The sequence below is a fragment of the Haemaphysalis longicornis genome, unplaced genomic scaffold (genome assembly GCF_048455015.1).
Source record: "Haemaphysalis longicornis isolate Haplotype H1 unplaced genomic scaffold, Haemaphysalis longicornis Haplotype H1 scaffold_16, whole genome shotgun sequence".
Taxonomy (NCBI): Eukaryota; Metazoa; Arthropoda; class Arachnida; order Ixodida; family Ixodidae; genus Haemaphysalis; species Haemaphysalis longicornis.
Genome location: NW_027526266.1, coordinates 10,440,386 through 10,464,147, shown reverse-complemented (window position 1 = coordinate 10,464,147; position 23,762 = coordinate 10,440,386). Strand labels below are relative to the sequence as shown.

Here is a 23,762-nt window from a genome sequence, read left to right as displayed (position 1 = left end):
ATGGTGCACGATCGTGACAAAGGTAAGTCATTGAATGAGCCCCATTTTTTATGTTAAATTTATTCATAAAACAGTCAACGAGTTTTTTAAGGTTTTACTAGATTAAGGCTGCTAATATAATGAACTGAATGAAACCGTACATTAAACATTGTATTAAAGCAAAGCTCACTAATGTCGTCTGCAGTCCCCTCACAACACCTTGAGGAAAGCCAACTCACTCTTATTGTGGTTCTGATCGTGGGTGAAAAGAAAAAAACAAAGTGGTTTCTGTGGTCAGCATCAAGCCTGACTACCTACCGAATTGAAGCCGACGTCTGTCCTATTGCGCCCATACGGTACAGTCAAAGCAATTTTTATTTTGGGCGGGACGCGTTCACTGTGCAAGAGTAGACAGGAAATGCTGCCCTCCATCGGGTGACGATGGTTGAACGCTTGGGAAATCTATAGAATTCCCGTATCAGCAACGCACTAGAGAGCACAGTCGCAGGGCAGTAAACCCTTCCCATACAAAACAGGTTCTCGCTTCTAGTTCCGTTATTTGGTTGGCTTGGTGGGGGACGTGATTTTGGAAAGCTTCGCATGTCCCTAATGTTGTCATTTCAATAAAGGAGTTGTTGATATATTGTGTTTTTTCCCTAATTTTCAATGATTTGTCGTCTTTAAAACCATTCTGTTTTCCTTCATTGCGTTCCCCCTCTATCTGAGGTATTTTGAATTTTTATCAGGTACTAAGGACAGGAATATGGCAAAACTAACCAAAATGTATTACTCCCCATTCCTCTAATTATAAATACGCTTATTTTTAACATCAACCTTGATCGTATAAGTAATTACCTTGGTAACTTTTCAAATACATGTATCAATCTTTTTCTTATAAGTGATTGGGCAACTGCTGCAGACTAATGCACCCTTGTGAAGAATGGTTTTCCGTAGGGAGTCATGAACACGAACTAGATGAAAACTAAATAAAACACTTGCTTTGTTTTGATATTAGTATCATGCCGCAAGTTACCATCCTAGGCTGATACTTTGCAAGGTATTTTTACTTGGTTTTTGTTTAGGAATCAGTTAATGTACACATCTAGTTATTTTAAAATTTTATAAATAATGTAATTTTGCAACAGAACAGTACTAGCAGCTGTTTATTTGAAGCAAAATATATTTATTTTAAAATGTGTTTACGTGGACTCGTAATACATAGAAGTTTTGAGTTGTTTTCTTCAGTACAATACAATGCTGGAAAACGTTCTCAGGTAAGCGAATGATGTTTAGGCGCTAGGGAAAAGGGTTGAACATTTACAGTCGCCCTACGCCTCCGTCATGAAAAGAATGAACGCACAGGTTAACAAACTTCAATAGTACGGCCGGCGTCAAAATTTCGAGATCCGTGGTTTACCGCAAGAACATAAAGAGCTTTTGTTCGAGAAGTTGAATGACCGGCAGTGAAATCGGGCTACCATGAAATAAAGCACGCCATTATTTAAAACGTGCATCGCCTTCCAGAACGGCCCCGAAAAGAGCCTGTGAGGCTACAGCTGAAAGAACAATGGGTCCAGTGCCGCACTTTTATGAAGACTATAGATCAGATGCTGCGATCGTTTACTTACCTGCAGAAAAAAAAGACCTCTGTGGGTTAAGCCGATGAACATAACTACACCTTCGCATGGCAAAACAACGGACATGTCTTTGTTCCGAAGCACGAGGGTGAGACACCCCTCCGCATACATAACAATAGTAATCTGATTAAGATTGCGTAAGCCGCAAACGTGAAAGGCAATATTCTAATAACGTTCCCTCTCTGAAATAGCAACCTCAATTCTGTACTGTGCCCATCATGGCGCTGACTCCTTTGGGTTCGTTTAGCTCTTGCTGCAGCAAACCATCCCACCATTTTTTTTAATTAAATGTAGAAAGCTTCAAAGAGAAACACCAGGAATTGCACTTACTGCAATCATTTGTGTGGCATATATTTTTAGTACCAGTGACCAAATAGTGTTTGATGGGTATCGTTGCCGAGAAATGTGTAGGGCGGTAATGTACGGCGTTGTTGTCAGCATATATTTGCGAAGCAAGGAATCTTATGACATTCTTCATGATTACTGTAGTGTTGATCCCAACTTTGAACTACGTTTTGAAAAACTAATGCTTTCGTGTTAGGTGTGTTTTATAGGCCATCTTCTAGATATTGAAGAAAAGTTGAGCTCTTTCTTGGACCTATGTTAATTCTTATGTCAAACTCCAAGGCACCTCCCGTTATTCTTGGTGACTTCAGTGTAACCCTTCTAACGTTTCACGTATTCATAGAGAACTTTGTGACATGCTCTCCGTGAACTGGTTTTCCCACGTAATCAACGTTCGTGCTCGCTCCACACTATCAAGAGAGACACTGACTCAACTCTGCTTAACAATTTATGACGGAAGTGATACGAAAGTGGGTGTATTGGCGATTTATTTTATTGGTGAATTGTTCGTTTCTGGTCTTTTTTTTCTAAAAATGGTTGAACGGTGCGAGTAAGAGTAGTAATAAAACTATAATACGCAATATAACTCGGGGAAATACACAGCACGTTTGCAACGGGTGCGTCTACAGATTGGACAGGGTAATTGAACGGGACAGATCCAAATGGTTTGCATTGTCAGTTCATCAAAAAATTGTTTTACGATATCGCATTTGAAGAAGCCATCATACGAATCAGCAGAAATATCAGAAATTCCCGGAAAACGAGACAAGTATTACACAAAATGAAAGGCAAAAGTAAGCCGTTCAATAAGTTTCTAACTTGCCCTTGCGTTAGCTCTATTAAAGCAGCGCAAATCACTTCAGAATAAACCCTCTAGCGAGAAGACAATATCGCGTATTTTCTACTATTCGAATAAATGTTCGCACATACGTTGCGATCCTCCTAAGACCTGACAGTCCGTATAGAATTTTGTACATAAAGAAACCGCTACTTTGCTAGAAGAAGGAAAGTTTGAGAATCAGATTTTAATAGGTAAGGATTCTGCAAAGAAGCGTAATAGCGAAGTTTTGACCTCCAGAGCTTACAACAAAACGTAATGCGAAAATCTGAAAGCTACATGCTTAATGCCTGCAGAAACCGATATTTTTTTGCCCTGCAACTCCAATAGATATCTGCTGTATTATGAAACCTATGCTTGAGCTGGGCGTATAAAACCGGGACTAACATTGATTCAGACGGTACAAAGTACTGATATGGATGTTACAGTCACAAAGTGAATGCATCACTAAAGTCAATCCTAAACTCGCATTGTTCTGAAATGGAGGAGGAAAGCTATTAACAGTTCACAGTTTATTCTAAAAAACACAGCCGTGATGGAGTAAATGGCTCCCGTACTCTAGCGCAGTCGATGAAGTCGGTGCTGCTATTTTCCGGTTGTCGGCGACTTCATTGTGGTGGTCAGGGGGTACACAAAACTGCTCAGTCGGAGCCGGCGATTTACTGCGCGGTCCGCGAACGGCTGGCACCGCAGCCTGGCTGCGTCTCCGGCCACTCTTAACGACTGCATCGGCAGACCACGGCTACCGCATCTTGCGGATATCCCTACGGATCATGTCTCCTCCGATCCCACCCTGCTTCGTCACCAGCCATCTCTTCTTATCCTTCTCCTTTTCTTCTGGCGCATACAACATTAACGGTGATTTTCTGTGGCCTGCCATTCCAGCTTACTTATGGAATTTGTCTTCTGCCTTATCAAAAGTCCATAAAGAGTGTCTGTCATACAGTTTAGGAAGAAATTTTATGAGTAGTAGAGCGTGCGCACTGCTATATATGCATCTCCAAGCAGGTGAGTTGTCTTGTACGGAAAGTCACACTTGTTGCTCGACCCGTAGGACACTCTTCTGGGACCAAGTCTCTTTTTACAAGCACAGTGTTGCTGCAACAATCTCACATAGCTAATATTGGTTTTCAGGCGAACTCTCTAACTAGACTGGCAAGTCACAAATAAAGCTGGGCGAGTTGTTAACGGTTCATGGTGAAACGAAAGCGCGAAGAAACAACGAAAACCAGGAGGAACGATTACAAAAGGGTAGAACGCTACTATCAACTAAAATTTTATTGAAAAATTAGCAACATATACACATGAAGAAAAGGCACCTAATAAGGTGCTGCATCACCTGTATTAGCACAAGTGAACATTGTGTTAAGCAACATCTAGATAGCCTACTTCAAGATTAGATAAAGATACGGAGGAAGAACTTACACAGTTATCTCCCACTGTCGCAATATGGGCGGCCTCAATAATTTTTCGCGTCTTTTGGTCACGGTGTCAATGTAAAATAGTGGTTGCAATCAACAAGGAGTGGCATCCACACGACCAGAAATTAGCGGACAGGTTTCAAAGCTTACAAGTTTTTCTTTCGTTATTTTTTTCTTCTTTCTTTCGCTCTACCTCTGTTGTTCCCGCAGCCGGATATTTAAAGGGAAGGTGAAGTGGTTTTAGAATGAGAAGAAAAGTTGATTAGCAGCAAGTACACATTGAATAGTTCATGTGTACGAAATATTTTTGCAATACATGCAATAGAAGCGGCGCAATGAGCAAGCAAAAGTGGCCCGATGCCCCGCCCCCATCACGCCGCGTGATGCCGGAAGACCGAAGAGCGCGTGCGAAAACCGGCTGAAAAACGTCATACCTGGACTTCCGGCCGGATCGGCCGCCTCGGCCATGCTCTTTTAGCCGTGTTTCCTTGCGAATGATACTTGTTGTTGTTGTGGTTGATAGCACTCATTTGTGTGCACGAACGCCAAACGAGGCATACGTTATCATGCTGTATTCCTAAGCAGAATAATGCCACGCCGGGATGCTTGATAACATACGGAAGCGACAGCCGAGGTGGCTGTGCTTGATGACAGAGAATATACCACACTACGTTAAATACTTTGTAAACCGCTCCAATGCGGTTTTTTTATGCGACGGACGTGAATGTTCACATTAGATTCTAGATTTAGGAAGGATGGGGAATACTGCTGTACTTTGGCCGGGGATGTTTCGTTCCATTCCAGAAACCAAGTCAAATTTGTTCAGGAAATACTTGTTTCGTTAAACGCGTCGGTTTTCTTTCCCTATGGGCTCAGGACAGTGTTAAAAAAACACTTTTTTGGCGAAACTAAAACAAGGGGCCAATCCTGATAGAAGTTCTCTCCCGGCTTAGAGGTAAACAGTATTCCTACAAAGTAAAAGAACCAAGACAACCAGATTACTTATTTTGCAAGTATACATGTCACGATAAGGTGATGTTTGTCTGGAATTAAAAAACAAAAAACACCACTCCGAACCACCACCGTGCCATAATTTGTGTTGACTGCGGCGGGGGTCTAATTTTTTGCCCAAGATTCCGTGTGGCTGCAGAATATAACCTGGCAAGCACTTCTTGTCACTGAACCTCAAGTGTGCTCCAGTGATAGTCGGTGATATATATAATGATGATACTAAAAAAATTAGCAGCTGAGAGTAAATATACGGCCTCTGTCCCACTAGCGCGGTAAATGCTTAAATCTAGAAATGCTGAAACAGGCCAACGATTCATTATCACAAACGTTTGGTGATTGTTACCTAAAGTAACGTAACTACAACGTAACTGCCTTGTCCGACTGGTCTGTTAATTATAACGAGGTGGCCGTAATATTGTAGCAGAATGCGCAACGCACAAGCGAAAATCTAGCCCTACTACAGCCAATTTTGCTGAGCAGGCACTAGTATGCTGCAGTGTTTTCAGAATAAATGCATGGGAAGCAGTAAGACGCCACTCATCGAATTGCAGCTAGCAATCGCGGAGGCGCCGTAGTGCCGCTGCCGAAATGGCGCGCGCGTGTGGGTCTGTGTACGGGGATGAGTAACGGGGCTGGGGTGGGCGACAACAAACAAAGGACATGCGGAAGCAGAGTCTGCTTGTTGGTTTATGCGTGTACCGGCAAGATGTGTCTCGCATATACGTTTACAGCGCATGAACGCTATTTTTTCGCGCAGTGCATGTACGTGCTTTTCGCTGGTAGATTGTTTATAAAACGCCAATTAATCTTTTGCATAAATGGTTTTGTGTATAATAAGAAACAGTTAAGGCAGTACCTAATATTAACATAAGGTATAAAATCCCCCTATGCTGGTTGCCTAATTCAAAAATATATTGATGGAACCCACTAGTCGACGTCACAGTCACTGTTTTGGGGTTCTCTGTCGTGTAAAGCAATTTAAGCTCCAAGATAATTGAACCAACAGCACGGGAAAATATAAAACAAACTTCCAGTCATGTGTGAAAATTAAACTGCAAGCTACATTGCCGCAAAGGCATCCGTGCGATCGTTCGCAATGCTTCCGACAACCCGCGCGGCCGAACGGTGTCCTCCTTTGACGTCATGACGGGCGCAACCAATCAGGGGCGTCAAAAGACGAAAAGCGCGCGTCTTTCAAACGGGGCCGCGCTTTTTGCAAGATAAATGCCACTTGGACTTATGTACGATAAATTTCAATGTGATATTCGGAATCAGCGCGCAAGAAACTATATAACTGTTAATCTAACTCAAATTTTTTGGAAAGCGCTTCAGCTTCCCTTTAAAGAGCGTCCAGTTTTCCCGATATTGGCACTTTTCTACTTCAACAGTATCTTATAGACCACCGCCACGCGGAAGCACACGTATGCATGAGTGTGTGCTCAGGTTTCGGCGTTTGGTCTGTCAAACACAATAATTCGTATCTAGGCTGCCGCATGGCAGTGGTCAATAAGATACAGTTGAAGTGGAATGCTGCGTATAATGGGGTAACTGGACGCTGTTTGAATATCCGGCTATGCGAAATTAGAGCGCCCTCAATCGAATCAGCATTCAAACCTGTCCGCGCATTGTTCGTCTTTTGAATACCATCTCTTGTTGAATGAAACAACTAGTTTATATCGACACCGTGACGAAAAGACGCGCGAAATCGTAGAGGTACCCCACATTGCGAGAATGGTTGATAAGTGCGTAAGTGCCCTCTCCATCGTCGTCATCGCCATCATCATCATCACCACAAACCCATCTACGGCCACTGCAGGTCAGAGGCATCTCCCAATTATCGCTAATTTTTCTTGTGATGTACTAACTGCGACCAATTCATCCCCGCAAACTTCTTGACCTCATCTGTACATCTAACTTTCTGCCGGCCCCTGCCACGCTTTCCTTTAGGGATCCAGTGGGTTACCTTTATTGACCAGCGGCTATCTTGACTTCGCAATACATGGCCTGCCAGCGTCCATATCTTCTCAATTTCTCCTTATCCACTCCACTCTCTTCTTGTCCCTTAATGTTACATCTATCATCTTCCATTCTCTTGCTACCTGAGTCGTCCTCAATTTAAACTGAACCTTCTTAGTGAGCCTCCAAGTTTCTGCCCCGTAGGTGAGTGCCGGTAAGATGCAGGTGTCTACCGTATGCACTCCAGCCCATTCTTATCGTTCTAATCATCTCTGCCTCATGTTTAGAATCCGGGGTCACAACTTGGCCTAAGTAGATACACTCGCTTACCACTTCTAGTGACTCGCCACCAATTTTAAACCGCTGTGCTGTCCCAAAGTTATTGAGCATTGATTTACTTTTCTGCATAATAATTTTCCGGCCCACGGTTCCACTCTGTTTGTCCAGTGCGGTACGCATGATTTGCAGTTACACACCCGAGTCACTTAACAGGGCAACGTCATCAGCAAATCTGAGGTTACTCAGCTCTACTACATTAACCCTTACTTCCACCTGTTCTCAATCCAATGTTCTCATACCTCTTGTAAGCATGCTGTGAATAACATTGGCGAGATTGTGGCTCCGTCTCTGACGCTCTTCGTTATACAGGTACTTTACTGCTCTACTTATGGAGGAAGATTGTAGCTGTAAACCCATTGTAAATATCCTCTAGTATTCTTAAATAATGCTCGGCTACACCCTGGTTCCGTAACGTCTGAATGACTGCTGAAGTTTCGAAAGAGTGAAACGCTTTCTCATAGTCTATGATGACTATATTTACAGGTTGAGTATGCTTCCCGCACTTCTCTATCACCTGATTGATCGTGTGAGTATGGGTCATATTTAAATAGCCTTTGCAAAACCCTGCTTGGCTGAAACCTACAGTGGCAGAAATTTTGTTACCGATTATCATGGTGAGTACGTTGTATACAACAGACAGTAAGATATCCGGCCCGAAATTTATCATGTTCATATTGTCACGAAGCCAAGGACGACACAGTTGTCTTGAAAAAGAAACAAGTTTATTGGAGCGAACTTGTGCTCCCCTAACAACTCAACAGAATACAGAGGCGGCGAAGCAGCGGTCAAAAAAGTAACTTGCGTCGGCGAGCGTCGCAGAATCGAATGCCGCGGCGTCTGCTGTGCAGGCTTTTATCTTTCGGCGCGAGAGTTTCTGGAACCGTCAATTCACATCCAGAACATTGTAGATCACAGAAGAATATTCTGGGCTAGTGGCGTTAGGGCGAAACGCTCTGCTTATCTGAATGAGATAGCCCGTGCGGCATACAAATGAAGAATGGAACACCCGCTTCGCATGGGACACAGATAACATATCCGGGCGCGGCCGGGCATTAAAAATAAACAATAAATAAACAAACCCGTATATGGTTCGCGGCATTACCCCCCCTCTAAGAGTGCATCGACCCGATGCTAAAATGAAACGACAGTTTGAACGAATAGCAACAACAAAACAACAACAAAAAAGTTTGTCATCTTGCGAAGTACAGTTTGAGGCGAACCACGTGGACGACTTCGGTTAGTGTGCGTCGTCGTGATGTGCCGGAATCACCACTGGGGATCACTTCGTAAGTTCATTGGCCAACACGTCGTAGAATCTAGTAGGGTCCGAAATACCGTCGCAGAAGCTTTTCACTGAGTCCGCGTCGTCGAATGCGAGTCCAAACCCACACACGATCCCCTGGTTGGTACTCGGCGTCTCGGCGTCGGAGATTGTAGCGGCCGGCATCCACCAGCTGCTGGTCTGTTATACGAACTCGAGCGAGCTGGCGGGCCTCCTCCACACGTTGAAGGTATCCTTGGACGTCGGCGTTGAGGTCGTCGTCTTGTACTTGCGGAAGCATGGCGTCGAGCATCGTAGTCGGCCGTCTTCCGTAGACAAGCTCGAACTGTGTCATCTGCGTAGTTTCCTGTGTCGCTGTATTGTACGCAAACGTGACATACGGGAGGACTTCGTCCCAAGTCTTATGTCCAACCTCGACGTACATGGACAAAATATTCGCAATCGTCCTTTTCAGACGTTCCGTTAGTCCGTTCGTTTGTGGGTGGTACGCCGTCGTTCTACGGTGATCCGTGTTGCTTCAGGACTTCAGGGGCTCCATGTCGCAGCACAACTTGGATTATAAAGAACTTGGCGTCATCTTGTGCAGTCCCCCTCGGAAGAGCGGCGGTCTCTGCGTAGCGCGTCATGTAGTCTGTCGCTACGACAATCCACTTGTTCTATGATCGTGACGTAGGGAACGTGCCTAGCAGGTCCATTGCAATCTGTTGAAATGGCCTCGATGGGTCGGCGATCGGTTGCAGAAATCCGGCGGGTCTGGTCGGCGGCGTTTTTCGTCGCTGGCAGTCACGTGGCAGACGACGTGTCCCAAAAACTTGAGTTCCTCGTAAGCGAAGCAGCATTTTTCGGGCTTCAGCGTTAACCCCGACGAGCGAATAGCCTCGAGTACAGACTCCAACCTTGCAAGGTGTTCATCGAAAGTCCGGGCGAATACCACAACGCCGTCGAGGTAGACGAGGCAGGTGTGCCACTTCAGGCCAGCTAGCACAGTGTCCATGACTCTTTGAAACGTTGCTTGCGCCGTGCATAGTTCAAACGGCATCACCTTGAACTCGTACAGACCGTCCGGGGTTATAAATGCAGTCTTGTCAATGCAGTCTTGTCTCGGTCTCTCTCGTCCACTTCAATTTGCCAGTAGCCCGTCTTCAGATCTATCGATGAGAAGTACTTCGCGTGGCAGAGGTGGTCGAGGGCATCGTCGATTCGTGGCAGGGGGTACACGTCCTTTTGGTGATTTTGTTCAGTCTCCGGTAGTCAACGCAGAACCTTAAAGTGCCGTCCTTTTTCTTCACGAGTACCGGCGCAGCCCACGTACTTTTCGATGGCCGTATTATGTCGTCGCTGAGCATGTCGTCGACCTGAGTCCGGATGGCTTCCCGTTCGTGGGAAGAGAAGCGGTACGGTGACTGTCGGGTAGGTCGGGCTCCATCTTCGGTTATTATTTGGTGCTTCGCTGGAGGTGTCTGACGTAGTTTCGATTTCGACGAAAAACAATCGCTGTAGCGACGCATCAAAGCCAATAGTTTGTTCCGTTGTTCTTGCGGTAGCGCCGGATTCACGTCGAAGGAATGCCGAAACTTGAAGGTATCTTCGGGTGCGTGTTCAAGGTCGGTGACTGCGATCACGTCACTTGGTTGTTGCGCTTCTTCGAGGAATGCAATTGCAGCGCCCTTTGTTAAATGCTGGTACTCCTCGGTGAAATTGGTGACCAATACGTGGGATTTGCGTTGCTTAAACCGCACAATGCTTCTTGCGACAGACACACCGCGGTCGAGAAGCAACCTTTAGTCACTCTCCACGATAGCGTCGGGATCAGGAACAGCACCTTCGCAGTAGACAGTTATCATCAAGCTTGCGCGGGGTGGCAGGGTGACATGATCATCGGCGATCCTTACAGCTGCACGGTGTTTGGGGTTCAGTTCCGGCGTCATAGAGTGATCGGAGGAAAACGTTATCGACTTGGTCTTCAGATCAATTATTGCGCCGTTGTCTGTCAAAAAGTCCATTCCAAGAATTACGTCGCGGGAGCAGTTGGGCAAAACGACGAACGCTGCAGGATATGTCATGCCATCTATGGTGACGCGCGATGTGGACGTTCCACTTGGCGTCACGAGGTGGCCTCCTGCTTTGCGTATGTACGAACCGTACCATCTGGTCATAACTTTCTTCAGCTTAGACGCAAATGGTCCGCCCATTACGGAGTAGTTGGCTCCCGTGTCTACGAGGGCGACTACATCAAAGCCGGCGATGGACACCTTGACGTCGGATGCCGCCTTCCTCGAGTTCTGCGTGCGTCGGGGCGTCGCATCTGGAATTGTGCGTGTTGACGGTCGGGCACTGTGCGTCTTCTCAGCGGACGTCTTGGTCAGGTCGGGTACGCGTCAGGCCGTATAGCTGTCGTCGTGTTCGGGAGTCTCGTCAGGGTTAGGTCGGGTCGTCGGGATGAGGGCATATCATGAATCACTATCTTCGGCGCGTCGTTGCCTCGTTGGAGGGTTTTCGGTTTTTCGCCTTAGAGACACTTCACCTCCAGAAGTTGCTGCTTTTAGTTTACCCGGCGTGGGCTGGGGGACCTTCCACGGGCGAAGTCAGCGTTGCTACGGCCGTTCGGAGATTGGTATAGGTAGGGCGACGGCGAACGGTTGAAAAGAACTGGGCCACGGCTGGTTTCAGATAGATACTCGTCGATCTCACGTGGTCGTTGGCCAGGGAGAGGGCGAGGTGCGTCGACGGAGAAACCACGCAGTCCGAGTCTCTTGTATGGGCAGCGACGGTAGATATGGTCGGCCTCTCCGCAGTGGTAGCACAGAGAACGATTATCGGGAGTTCGCCAAACGTCCGTCTACCCCGGCATCTGGTTTCGGGCTACCGAGGGTCGGGCGGGTGACAGTGGGCGGTGGTACGGCGGGGCCTCTTGACAGCGTATTGGAGCAGGGCGGGGCCGACGAACAGCCGCGGAGTATGTCCTAGCTTGTGGCTCTCGGGGTGCTTCGGATGGCGTAGAAGTTCCCAACGCTTGTTGCACTTCTTCTCTAGTCACGTCGGTAAGGGTAGCGACTTGGGGCTGTGGCGGTGTGGGGAGAAATTTCCGTAGCTCCTCTCTCACTACTGCGCGGATGGTCTCGCGTAGGCTTTCAGCTGGAATCGCATCTTGTCAATGTAGTTCGCATTACCCGCGCCAACAAAGTTCCGCTCGTACTGCTTAGCACGCACTTCGAGGGCCTTCTCAATTGTATTCGATTCGGTCACGAATTCGGCGACAGTTTTGGGCGGGTTTCGGACAAGTCCAGCAAACAGTTCCTCCTTTACACCGCGGATTAAGAAGCGTAGCGTCTTTTTCTCCGTCTCTGGGACCGCGCCGCGAAATAATTGCTTCATCTCCTCAACGAAGATCACAACCCCTTCGTTGGGGTGTTGCATGCGCGTTTCCATCAAGAGGGCGGCTCGTTCTTTTCGCCCGACGGTAGCGAATGTTTTGAGGAATTCGCTCTTAAAGAGAGTGCAGTTGGTTAGGGAGCTTTCATGGTTCTCAAACCACGTTCTGGCCGTATCTTCTAGATAGAAGAAAACATGGCGGAAGGTTTCTCCGGCATCCTACCTGTTAAAGATGCGGGCGCGCTCCACTTTCTCCAACCAGTCCTCAGGATGTTCTCCGGGGGATCCGCGGAACGATGGGGGTTCTCGGGGATGCTGCAGGACGATTGGCGACGCTCGTTCGTGCACCATGGTGTTGGTTGCAGCGTTCCTTCTCTTAGGCCCTTCTGGCAGAAGACCGAGCTCGGGTGGCAATCCTTGCAGTCGGAGGCTGGCTCTACTTCGACTTGGCTGGCAGCTTGCAGAGGTCGTCATAAAGGGTGCGTACCCCGTACCTCCACCAGATGTCACGAAGCCAAGGACGACGCAGTTGTCTTGAAGAAGAAACAAGTTTGCTCCCCTAACAACTCTAAAGAATACAGAGGCGGCGAAGCAGCGGTCAACAAAGTAACTTGCGTAGGCGAGCATCGCAGAATCGAATGCCGCGGCGTCTGCTGTGCAGGCTTTTATCTTTCGGCACGAGAGTTTCTGGAACCGCCGATTCATATCCAGAACATTGTAGATCACAGATTATTCTGGGCTAGTTGCGTTAGGGCGAAACACTCTGCTTATCTGAATGAGATAGGCTGTGCGCCATAAAAAATAAAGAATGGAACACCCGCTTCGCATGGGACACAGATAACATTTGCGGGCGTGGCCGGGCATTAAAACAAACAATAAATAAACAAACCCGTATATGGTTTGCGGCAATTTGTCACCCTATGGATTAAGATGATGCTCGCGTTCCTCCAAGGTTCCGGTACACTCACGGTCATTAGGCATTGCGTGCACAAGTTTGCCAGCCTTACCAGTACAATTTTCCCTCTTCCTTCAAGAGGAGTGCTGTTATCTGATCTTCACCAGGTGCTTTGCCCCCTTTTATTTTTTTCAAAGCCTTCTTTACTGCTTCTGTAGTTGCTGGTGGGATATCTATCTCCTCTGAACTACCTTATTGTTCAGAATCCCCCTGGATGTCCCGGCTACTGTAAAGGTCTCTTTAGACATCCTCGGCTACTACGACTATTTTATCCCTATTCATGATGGCATTGCCGTGATTGTCATTAGGTGCATACATATGATTTTTCACCGCGCCAAGACGCTTCTTCACTGCTTTCAGGCCACCTCCATTCTTCACAACGCATTCGATCCTCTCCATATTACACTTCCGTATGTCAGCTGTCTTACTCTTATTGATTAACTTCGAAAGCTCCGCTAGTTCTATTCTGCCAGCTTGGGTTGAGGCTGTCATGGTTTCCTGTTTCCTCATTAGATATTTTGTCTTCTGGGAAAGTTTACCAGTATCCTGTCTAGACATCGTGAACCTGATTTCTACTGCACATTCCGTGATACTGCGTGTAAGATTGGCGCTGGCTTCCTCTGTCATGAACTCTGCTTCCTCAGCAAGTGCTGAATATCGGTTGTGCAGAGCGATTCTGAATTGTTCAACTTTACATCTTACTGTTAACCTATTCATCGGCTTCTTTCGTACTAGCGTGTTACGGTTCCTCTTCAAATCTAGCCTAATTGCGTATCTTAGCATACGGTGGTGACTATACTACTTTTTACCCTTCCGAGCACCTCCACACGTTGCACGACGCCAAGGTTATTGCACAATATGTAGTCTATTTTATTTTCATGCTCCCTCTTCGGGCTCCTCCACGTACACTTCCGGCTCTCCTGTTTCACAAGAAGGTGTTCATGATGTGTATATTATTCCGTTCTGCGAACGCAACTAGTAGGTCTCCCCCTGCTATTTCTACAACCTACTCCATTGTGGCTAAGTGCCTTGTCTCCAGTCTGATTTTCCCTACTTTAGCATTGAAGTCTCTCATGACTACGATATAATGTGTTTTAATTTAGTCATTGCTGATTCTACACGTTCATAGAAGCATTAAACTAGCTGGTCGTCGTGGCTGGATGTAGACGTGTAGCCCTGGGACAAATTGAGATTGTTCCTTTTATTAGGCCTAAGTACAAGACCTTCTACGCTTTTGATAATGCTGTATTATTCGTCTATGTCACCAGCTATGCGTTTATTACTAGGAATCCCAGTCCTAGTTCTCTCCTGTCCACTAGACCTCAGTAACCTACAATGTGGTCATTTTTAAGCGCCGTAAATGCGTCACCTGTCCTCCTAACCTCACTAAACCCTATTACATCCAATTTAATGCCAGGTAATTCATCGGACAGCAACTATAGACTCGCTTCGCTGGATAAGGTTCTCGGGTTAAACAAAGCCAGATTCAGATTCCAATGATCGCCTGTCCGGCTTCAGGGATTTTAAGCACGCTCAGCTGCGTCACAGGTCTCACCACCGACGTGGTCAGTTGCTTTGCAGCCACCGGAGACTGAGGGCGGTGGCTTAATTGGCGTATTCATGGGAGGCTGTGGCCAGTACTACAACAGGGTGGCCAATCCTCCTCTGGTGAGGGAATGCGTTAACGGCAGTGCTCGATAGGGTCAGACCACACCCAAAGCCTCAATCTGCAATTCCATCAATACGCAGATTTTTAAAATCTGGATGAAACTGTCCACAACCAGGATTCAAACCGCGGTCCCTCTGCCAGTAAGGTGGATGTCCTACCTGTCACCTCCGTTGACGCCCAACCATATAGCCCTCCTTCGCATCTCTGTAATCCTGAAGTACACTACTACATTTTACCTAGCAAAAGGTTCACTTGTGTCTGGCAGAAGTGATGCAGCATTTATTTGGCGTCTCTGCTTCATGTATATATGTTCCTGTCTTTTCAATAAAAGTTTATTTGGGAGGAGCACTCCGTCCCGTTGTAATCGTTCCTCCTGGTTGTGGTTGTTTATTAGCGCTTTCGTGTCACCATGAACAGTCATTAGCAAAGAAACCTGTTCTGGCATGTTTCTTCGGCCTGTGAACCCCAATGTTTCCAGGTCTTTGCGGAAATTTGTGCTTGCAGGTTCGAAGTATATTCGCTTCGTACGATTTACATTAAAGGTAAAGGCATTACTTGTGCTGCGGATTCGTTTCATCAGCATTTTTCAGATTTAAGGCCGGGCTTGCGACATACAAAACAGTGAATTTGAGGGCCCAAAAAGCGGCAGTAAGGTGCAGGGTGTCCACTCCTATGGCAAACGAAGCATGTTCGATCGTTTCTGGCAGGCCCGAGTCTTCGCTCGGCCGGATGTTTTTTGCCACCTTCCATAGCCGGACTCAGGTTCTCCATCGACTGAGCTTCCAGGGAACAGTCGCATACATCTGCCATCTCAGTTGTAGTATCCACTTCTCGTTCCTTGAGAAGCACTACAAGCTTTGAGTGGAGGCAATTGAAAAACTGTTCTGCGGTCATTTTGTCGCGGAGTTCCTCAAACGTCTTCGGTAGCCCTGCTGTTCCTATATACCGATCAAAGTTACCTGAAAGGCGGGACATGAACTGCGTTCCTGTTTGTCCATCTTCGGTTTTAGCATTTCTAAGGGTCTCATTGAATCCTCGGGCTCAAAGTCAGAACCGACAAAGGAGGGCCAACTTTTGTTTCTGATAATCGAGGTTTACTTTCTTATATTTCAGGAGTTATCCTTCCGATTACAGTTAGCTCTTCAGGACAAACACAACAAGACCGAAGGACTTGGAATCTTTCGGGAAGCAGAGCGCACTGTCGGGTTCTTGTCCGCGTCATCTTGAAGGCAGTTGGTTGTCCTGAAAGCGGCAAGACAACGCGAGCACCGCTAAAAGTGCAAGAGGAGAGAGGGTTTGCATACAGCTTCGCAGGAATTGACCTCCTGAAACGAGAAAAAATGTTACGGTTGTGGACCTATTCTTTGTGCTCTCGAAAATATCTCGCGGGCCTCTTATATCCCAAGCCAGGTACGGGGGGCACTGCATTACCAAAGTTTCAGCGTTGCGAAGGTCCAAGAACGGCCCGAAGAACTGTATCCGGACGTTAAAGCTGTGGCGCGGAGCAAAGGTTTGAGACGCGTAAAAGCGAGGCATCAGTGCACAGTGATAAGAGCCCACCTGAAGCTCAAGCTTTCGAATTAACTGCGAGACTTTCGGCACGTGCATCATTCGAAAGTTTTGCGCTTGCGCATTCCTCCCAGGCAGCACAGGACTGTTCGGCCTTACTCAAGCCGGTGTATTTTGGCCGGTGATTTTCTGACCTGCCTTTCTCCGGCAACCATGTTCGGCTGGTGTCCAAATGTGGGCCTTTTGGCCGTATACGGCCGCACACTCATCACTCTCCAACGGCCAGTGTCCGTCGGCCAGTCGACGGGCTTACGCTCATACGGCCAGATTCCAGCCGTAGGGCTCCGGCTATCCCAAAGCCACTCATGTGCGGCCGTAGTACGGCCACCGGAAGACAGCCGAGATGCGGTCGGCGGACTCCAGCTGAACTAAAGCAGCCGGAAATTCGGCCGTGCTATGGGCATTGTAGTTCAGCCAAAGTACGTTAGATGTACTCAGGCCGGTAGACGACCACTGCATGCAGCGCAAGCAGATGACTCAATCGCGCTGCCCCGCAGCACAAACCCACCATTTTGGGTTCACTGCACCCACATCAAAGTGAGCCCGCGCGCAGCCACCAGCCGTCCAGCCTTCAACGCAGCCTGGCTTAATTATCAGTGTCAGTTTACACCAAAATTAATTTATTCAAAAGTGCTCACAAATGGTCGTTCCTTTAATTGCTGTGCCTCTTTTACTGTCGAATACAGCCAATATTCATTTCTTTGCAGAACTGGAATAGATGTATTGTCCAGGTCCTGATATCTTCTGTGGGGCGGCTTACCTGTAATAAACAAAGAAGGAGGGGGGGGGGGGGCGGCGGATGGCGCATAATTTAGTGGGTTGAATTTCACAAAGATGAAAGTGCCGCTTTTAGGCAATTTCTTTTAGGACAATACCTTCATACTGTGACTAAATCAACTATTTTTACAACAGCTGCTCGACCAGTTTTTTTGTATATAAAACCGGTGCGAATGCCTTTCCGAAGCGGTTCGGCACTCCACAAAACACTCAGCAGCATTCAATATAAGTTACTCCAAGCAAAAAGTATGTCCAGTATTCGCCCATTTTTCTTGCAAAGAAATTTTCTACTCCATTACGTTTTCTGATGATCTTTCACAGGGCTGATTCTAGAAGAGATCAAAGAAGTACTTTCAGTTTCAATATATTTTTTATGTTGTTTTCATAATTTACGTGCACACATCTTAATAGTCAAAAAGAACTTAATTTTCCTCTAAAGTCGTACTACATTAGAAAATTCTAGACGTTTTGCGAATGACGCCCTTCTTCAGATGGCTTCGGTTGAGTCCCTCTGTGTTCACTCAAGGAAAGGCGTAAGACAAGAGTTTCATATTTTCTTTCAAACAAATAACTTAGGAAAACATTATTCATACAGCAAACTTTGCATACTGCAACGAATAAAGCAATAAATATTTCATTGGTCTAGTTTGAATGCGTAGGGTTCTCAAGCCGTCGGAGGCGAACTTGCGGCTCCGCAAGTTTATTAGTTTTTTATTTTTATTTATTCATTGATTAGTTCAGTTATTTATTTATTTATTTATTTATTTCATGCCTGCTTGCCCTTTCATGCATTACAGCAGGGAGATACATAACACTAAGCATCAAATATGAGGCCAAATAAAAAAGTAATTCCACAAAGTGCCGTGAAAATCGTCATTATAAACAGGGGATAAAATCATACGTGGAAGATAATTACACTCTCATATTGGTCTAAAATAGAATGAGTCGCGCAAGGCGTCACCTTAAAGGAAAGTTAATAATTTGCTTCAAGCTAGCGATCCCACTTCAGGGTATGTAGAATGGCGCTTGGATATACTTCTCCACTTCTATTCCAGTTTTCGAATGATAGATATTACGCAAAAATTTCAAACTCAGGTTTCATCTACGATCTTTCCCGTCTTACCATTTAAGTTTACTTTTACTTTTCCTCATCCTAAGTTGACCGTGCCAATCCCTAATACGATTAGCACTGCCCTATTCTGTATGTTTTCGAGCGTATGAACCAGCTCTTTGCTGTGGGGATCCCAGAAAACACATGCGTACTCCTACATTGAGCACACATGAGTGAAATACGGTTGTTCTTTTAGGTTAGGTGGAGGTTCGCGGAAATTTTATCACGCAAAGCCAAAAACACGTGCAGCTGTAAGTTTTGTGTTGTGAACGTGCCTATTTCTGTAACAACGCGTTAAAGAAACTGTTCGTTATTTATATTCCCTGGCCGTTCCTAAAGCAGTGTAATTTACTGTATACGCATTCAATTGGAATGAAGGTTTTCTTGTAAAGTTGACGTTAACATACTTTTTAAGATTCAACGACTTTTCTGAATCAGCACACCAGAATGTTATAATTGTGAATTATGCTGCAAGTATTCGGAATCACGTTGATTCGCTATAGTCCTGTAGATTACAGAGTCATTCGCGAACATTTTTAACGAACATTTGAGGCCACACAAACAAAAGAAAGCCCGCAACTGAGCCTTGGGGAATCGCTGAGGTCTCGGGAACATATCCGGACGAACAACCATTGAGAGCGACCAACTGCTGTTTCAGAGAGATATACTCGGCTATCCATGCAATAACCGATTCATTCAGTTTATTTCCCGCAATGTACTAACAAGAAGGTGATATGAAACACCGTGAAATGAGTTTCTGCCGCAAAAGAAAACAGTCAGCTACTTTAGGGTTATCTATTGCTAAAGCTAAAGCGTGCGTCAACTCAACAAGCTGCGTTGAGTAAGAAAAGCCCGACGAAATCCATGTTTGCTAGGATGCTGGCGATTATTTTTAACCAAATGAGTCATATCCCACGTGTAGTTAATCTAAATTTCATACGCCAAAACTAAATAAAATCAAGGCTTCGTCATTCACAAGGCTCTGTTGTTATGGCAAATTCAAAATAACACTTGTTTTTAAATAGGCAGTCATAAAATCCCATGAAATAACAGTGCAGGGCACGAAGTTGAGACTACCAATGCACGAGCTTAGCCTCGTCTACGTGTATCATTAACAAAGTACTGCAAAATTGTTTTCTGCAGTATTATTGTGATAAGAATAGCCGGAAACTTGCGCTTTTGCTCGCCCTTGCCTTTATTTGTTGGGGAGTCCTTGACATGGCGCCGGTTGAGCTCCTGCGTGGTGGTCGCTTGCTCGACACCCTTTAAAGCCCCTTATTTTGGTGAACCACCGCCATCTCGGGTCGGACGTCGCTGCCGGGTCGATGTCTCCAATGGTCTCCATTTCATGAGGGGGCGAATAGCCTCGAGCTGATGCGTTGACGAAGCCGGCGGGCGAGGCGTTGTAGCGGCTATGAATGAAGAGGCTTAGCTCACCCGTCGGTGTGGCACAGTCTTTTTGTGGCCATAGATGGCATTTTGATGACCAAAACGTTTCCCTGGTAATGTCCAGTCAGTCCTTGCACCTTGCCCGTTCTCCTAGAACACTCATTACTGTTTGACAAACGTAGTTCGTTCATTTAAAACGTAGAAACTCCGAGCGGATGAAAAACGTGTCTGCGCCATTCGACTCCCTAACGGCTCTTTCTTCACCCAGGGAAAAACCGGTGCTACATCGGCGGGCCTTCTTCCCAGCACGTCTGTGCATGAATTCTCGGCGCCCAGGCGCGCGCCGTTGTTGTTCGCATAATGACGTATAACCTGATAGCTTACGATGACCGGTCTCCTCTTGAACACCGGTTTCCGAAACTTCTGCGGCCATTCGCTTGCTGTAATTCGGCCGTGGACAGCTAACCAAATAAAAAACGTACATTCTGAGGCCGTAAGTCGGCCGGTATCCTTTATAACACCGGATGCCCGAAGAAAACGAATATTCTACCGCCGGACGCGCGGTTCAACGTTGAAAGACTGCATGCGCGGCAGCTGCGCTACGGCCGGTCTCCTTTCGAACACCAACTGCCATAAGAATACGGATATCCTGTGGCCGGTCGCTTGCCGTGTTTCGCCTGAACACCGCTTCGCGAAGGAAGAACGGATGCCCTAAAGCCGTACTCCGGCCGATTTCTTTCTCAACATCGGCAGCCCCAAGGCAACTGAATATCTGGTAGGCGGGCAGCTGCCGTTGTCCGTCTGAACACGGGCGGCCGAAGAAATACCGAAGCGCTGGTGGCCGAATGTTGGCCGTTCATCGTATGATCAGTGGCTGTCAGAACCTGGATGCTGGCTGGACATGACAGAAAGCGGGTATAGATGGGCCGGTCTTGGGACACACTTTCTGTGCCGCCTGGGCTGGCCTCAAGGCAAATGGGCAGTTGGACTGCGCATGTGCTTAATTGGCGAAGAGCTAACTGTTAAATGTCCCGATGGCTATGGGCTCATCATCATCGTTATCATGTACATTCTCCCTGTCATAAAATCTGTCATCCCCCTCAAGGCAGCCTTGGCCCTGGTCTGCCTTGCGACGTCCTTCCATTGCATTTTGTTAGAATAGATACGTCAAGCCACGCACACGACAAACTTACTAACATCTGTTTTTACAACGTACCTCCACACGACAAACAGTTTCAGTATGTGTCGAACGTCGTTGGGCACTTGCGTTGAACGTCATTCGAAGTGTCGTTTCTTATCAAGTTTAGCGAGCGTGTCATTCGCTACTTCGGAGAACTTCGCTGGAGCAACCGACGCAGAGAGTGATTCTGTTCTGGAACCAACCACACAGCATAAGACCTTACTGGAGCCAATGTTGCCACCCATGCTAGGGATCTACCGGTAGCAGCAGCATTAACAGCAGCAGCAGCAGCCCTGTGCCTTTCAGGAGCCCCGCTGAGGCCCCCTGTGGGCAGGCGCAGCCATGGAGGTTGCGCTGAACGGGAGCGCCGCCTTGGCCCCTGTGGCCGCGCCAGTCGGGGCACCCAGGGTGGTGGCTCGGTGGCTGCCCGGGCCTACCACTACGTGCTCAAGTTTCTGCAGGTGGGCGACAGCGACGTGGGCAAGGGCGAGATCCTCGGGTGACTAGAGGACGGCGTCCTGGAGTCTCCTTTCGGCGCCCCCGGCCGGTTTGCCTCGTACAGGACGACGACGGTGCTGCTAGACGGCAAGCGAGTGCGTCTGCACCTTTGGGACACTTCAGCCCAGGGCCACTTTTCCAAGATAATCCGGTTGTACTCGAGTGGCGCCCAGGAGATCCTGCTCGTCTGCGACATCACCACACGGTGGTCCTTCGATGCACTCGGCCGATCACTGCAGGAGGTCGAGCGCCATGCTCCAGGGGTCCCCAAGGTTCTCTTAGGCAACAGGTTGCACCTAGCCTTCAATCGGGAGGTGGGACGTCAGGAGGCAGCTGAGTATGCCCACAAGCATGGCATGTCCTTCATCGAGGTGAGCTTCTTGTGTGATTTCTACGTTACCGAGTCCTTCGTGGAGCTGTCACGGATGGCCCTCCCGCGGAACTGCATGAAGCACCTATGGCACTCGAATCGGGTGCTGTCCCTGCAGGAGCTGTGCAGCCGCTTCATAGTGAGCTGCACGAGCACCTCGCACCGCATCGAGCAGCGGTCACTGCCACCCCCGCTGAAGTCGTGGCTGAAGTCGTATTTCATCAGCTGCTCGGCCTGACTGGACGGCTTGTCGCACCCCGGGGGAGGGATGCAGGCACCCCTCCACCCCGTAGGTGCCCGAAGCGCCGAGCTCTAGCTCGCAGGCAAGCACCACTGGCGGCACTCGGCCATGGCTGTCCTCCGCTGCTACAAGAGCTGCTGTATCTCGCAGCACCACCCCAGGTCCTCTAAACCAAGAATTGCTTTGGCGACAAATGTCTGGCAAACATCGGCTACCGTGAGCAACTTTTTCGAGTGATGTCATTTGAACTCTTGTGAAACCCTTGTGGAACTCTTGTCAGAGTTGTGCACTCTCACGACGAGCGCATCAGACGGAACAAGTGTTGAGCATACGGTGTGTTCGCGAACGGAGAGTGGGTTCTCCAAGCCGAATGTGGGTGTGAGAGCATGGTGTGTCCTTCACGCCTGGTTGTAAAGTCTTAATATGCCTTCTTTTGCAAAGAAGCGCTGTTAGTATAGTGCATATAGTGCGTGGCACCTAGGTGGTGACCCCGGCTGTGATGTGTCGCGTGTACTTGTGTATTCAGTGTTCAGCCCTGTCTTTGCGAGTGTAGTTTGGTGCTAGAAAAACTGCGACTGGACGCTGCCATGTTCATGGTTCGGGATAACAGGCATTGTGGGGGGGGGGGGCTGTTAATGTAACAACATTGATCATGGTACAACTGCAAACGTGAACAATGTGTATTCTCGAGTTTATTTATTGTTTGTTTCCAACCGCAGTCACAACTTACGCGCTTATTTTATTTTTGTCAACAAAAAATGTAAACGGATACCTCTATGTTACTTGGACAAAGGTTTTGCTAATGTATCGGAGACTTGCCTTTATTATTGAATACGTTACACTGCAGACAGCAGAGGTTATTTAGAGGTAATATTTTTTTCTTTTTGGACGTAGGTTGTGACAAGCTTTAGATTTAATAGGAGACAGCATAATGCGCGCTCTTCAAGGAGTGTCAGAAGAGTAAGGATGTTGTATTTATTTGGACATTTTTTCTTTAACACGTGTGACAATCTTGTGGTGGTTAGGTGCTTTTCTGGAAGGAAGGTTGCTGGTGTTCAATTAGGTTATCCTGCTGGAACTCTTGTTTTTCTTGATTTACTAACATATCCCAAAATAAAATTCCTACAGAAAATTAGGAGGCAATTTAATTTATTTTGGTTCAATCGGGTTGTGCGCAAGACTTATTCATGCCTTCGTTCCACGCCAGAGAAGATGAATGGTAGGCACATTTTCCTGGGACTAGCCATCTCCTGCTGTTCCAAATATGATGTTTTTTAAAGGTTGCGTATCCTGACGGCCGCTTTCTTCATTCACGAAACCAACCTGCATTACAAGCGGTCTTTTCTAAACTCAAGTATGGGAATTCATTATGGAATAGTGCACCTAAATTAAATTTGCACTGAGGTTTTACTTACAAACTTTAGGCATAAACTCCATAAAATCCTCTAGGGTAAAACCGTTGAAAACTTCTATAAGATCGTCGACGACGCACAGTGTCACGTGTTCCACACAGACACATCAGACCAATACCAACTGGCCCCAATCTTTGACGTTTCTCCAGACCTACCACCAATTAACAAGGGCTCCTGCAGTTATGCATGAATTTTGTGATTGCTATTCTGAAGCTGCAAGTGTTAGACATAAAGCGCTGACTAAGCAACGCATCGTTAGCCGCGACAAACAAATGGCTATTCATCAAACTCATTTGCGTGTTTCTCCAAAAGAACGTAATGCCATACAAAATCCGGTGCACCAAATGGTCTACAGCGATGTTATTCAACAATCTCAAACCCGCTGGTCGTCACCTATGGCCCTAGTGAGGA

At 47.0% G+C, this 23,762-nt stretch overlaps 1 pseudogene; it reads left to right on the top strand.

Moving 5' to 3' along the window:
• Positions 1–21,936, top strand: LOC144166219 (ras-related protein Rab-40C pseudogene; annotated as a pseudogene).
• The last annotated feature ends 1,826 nt before the right edge of the window (positions 21,937–23,762 follow it).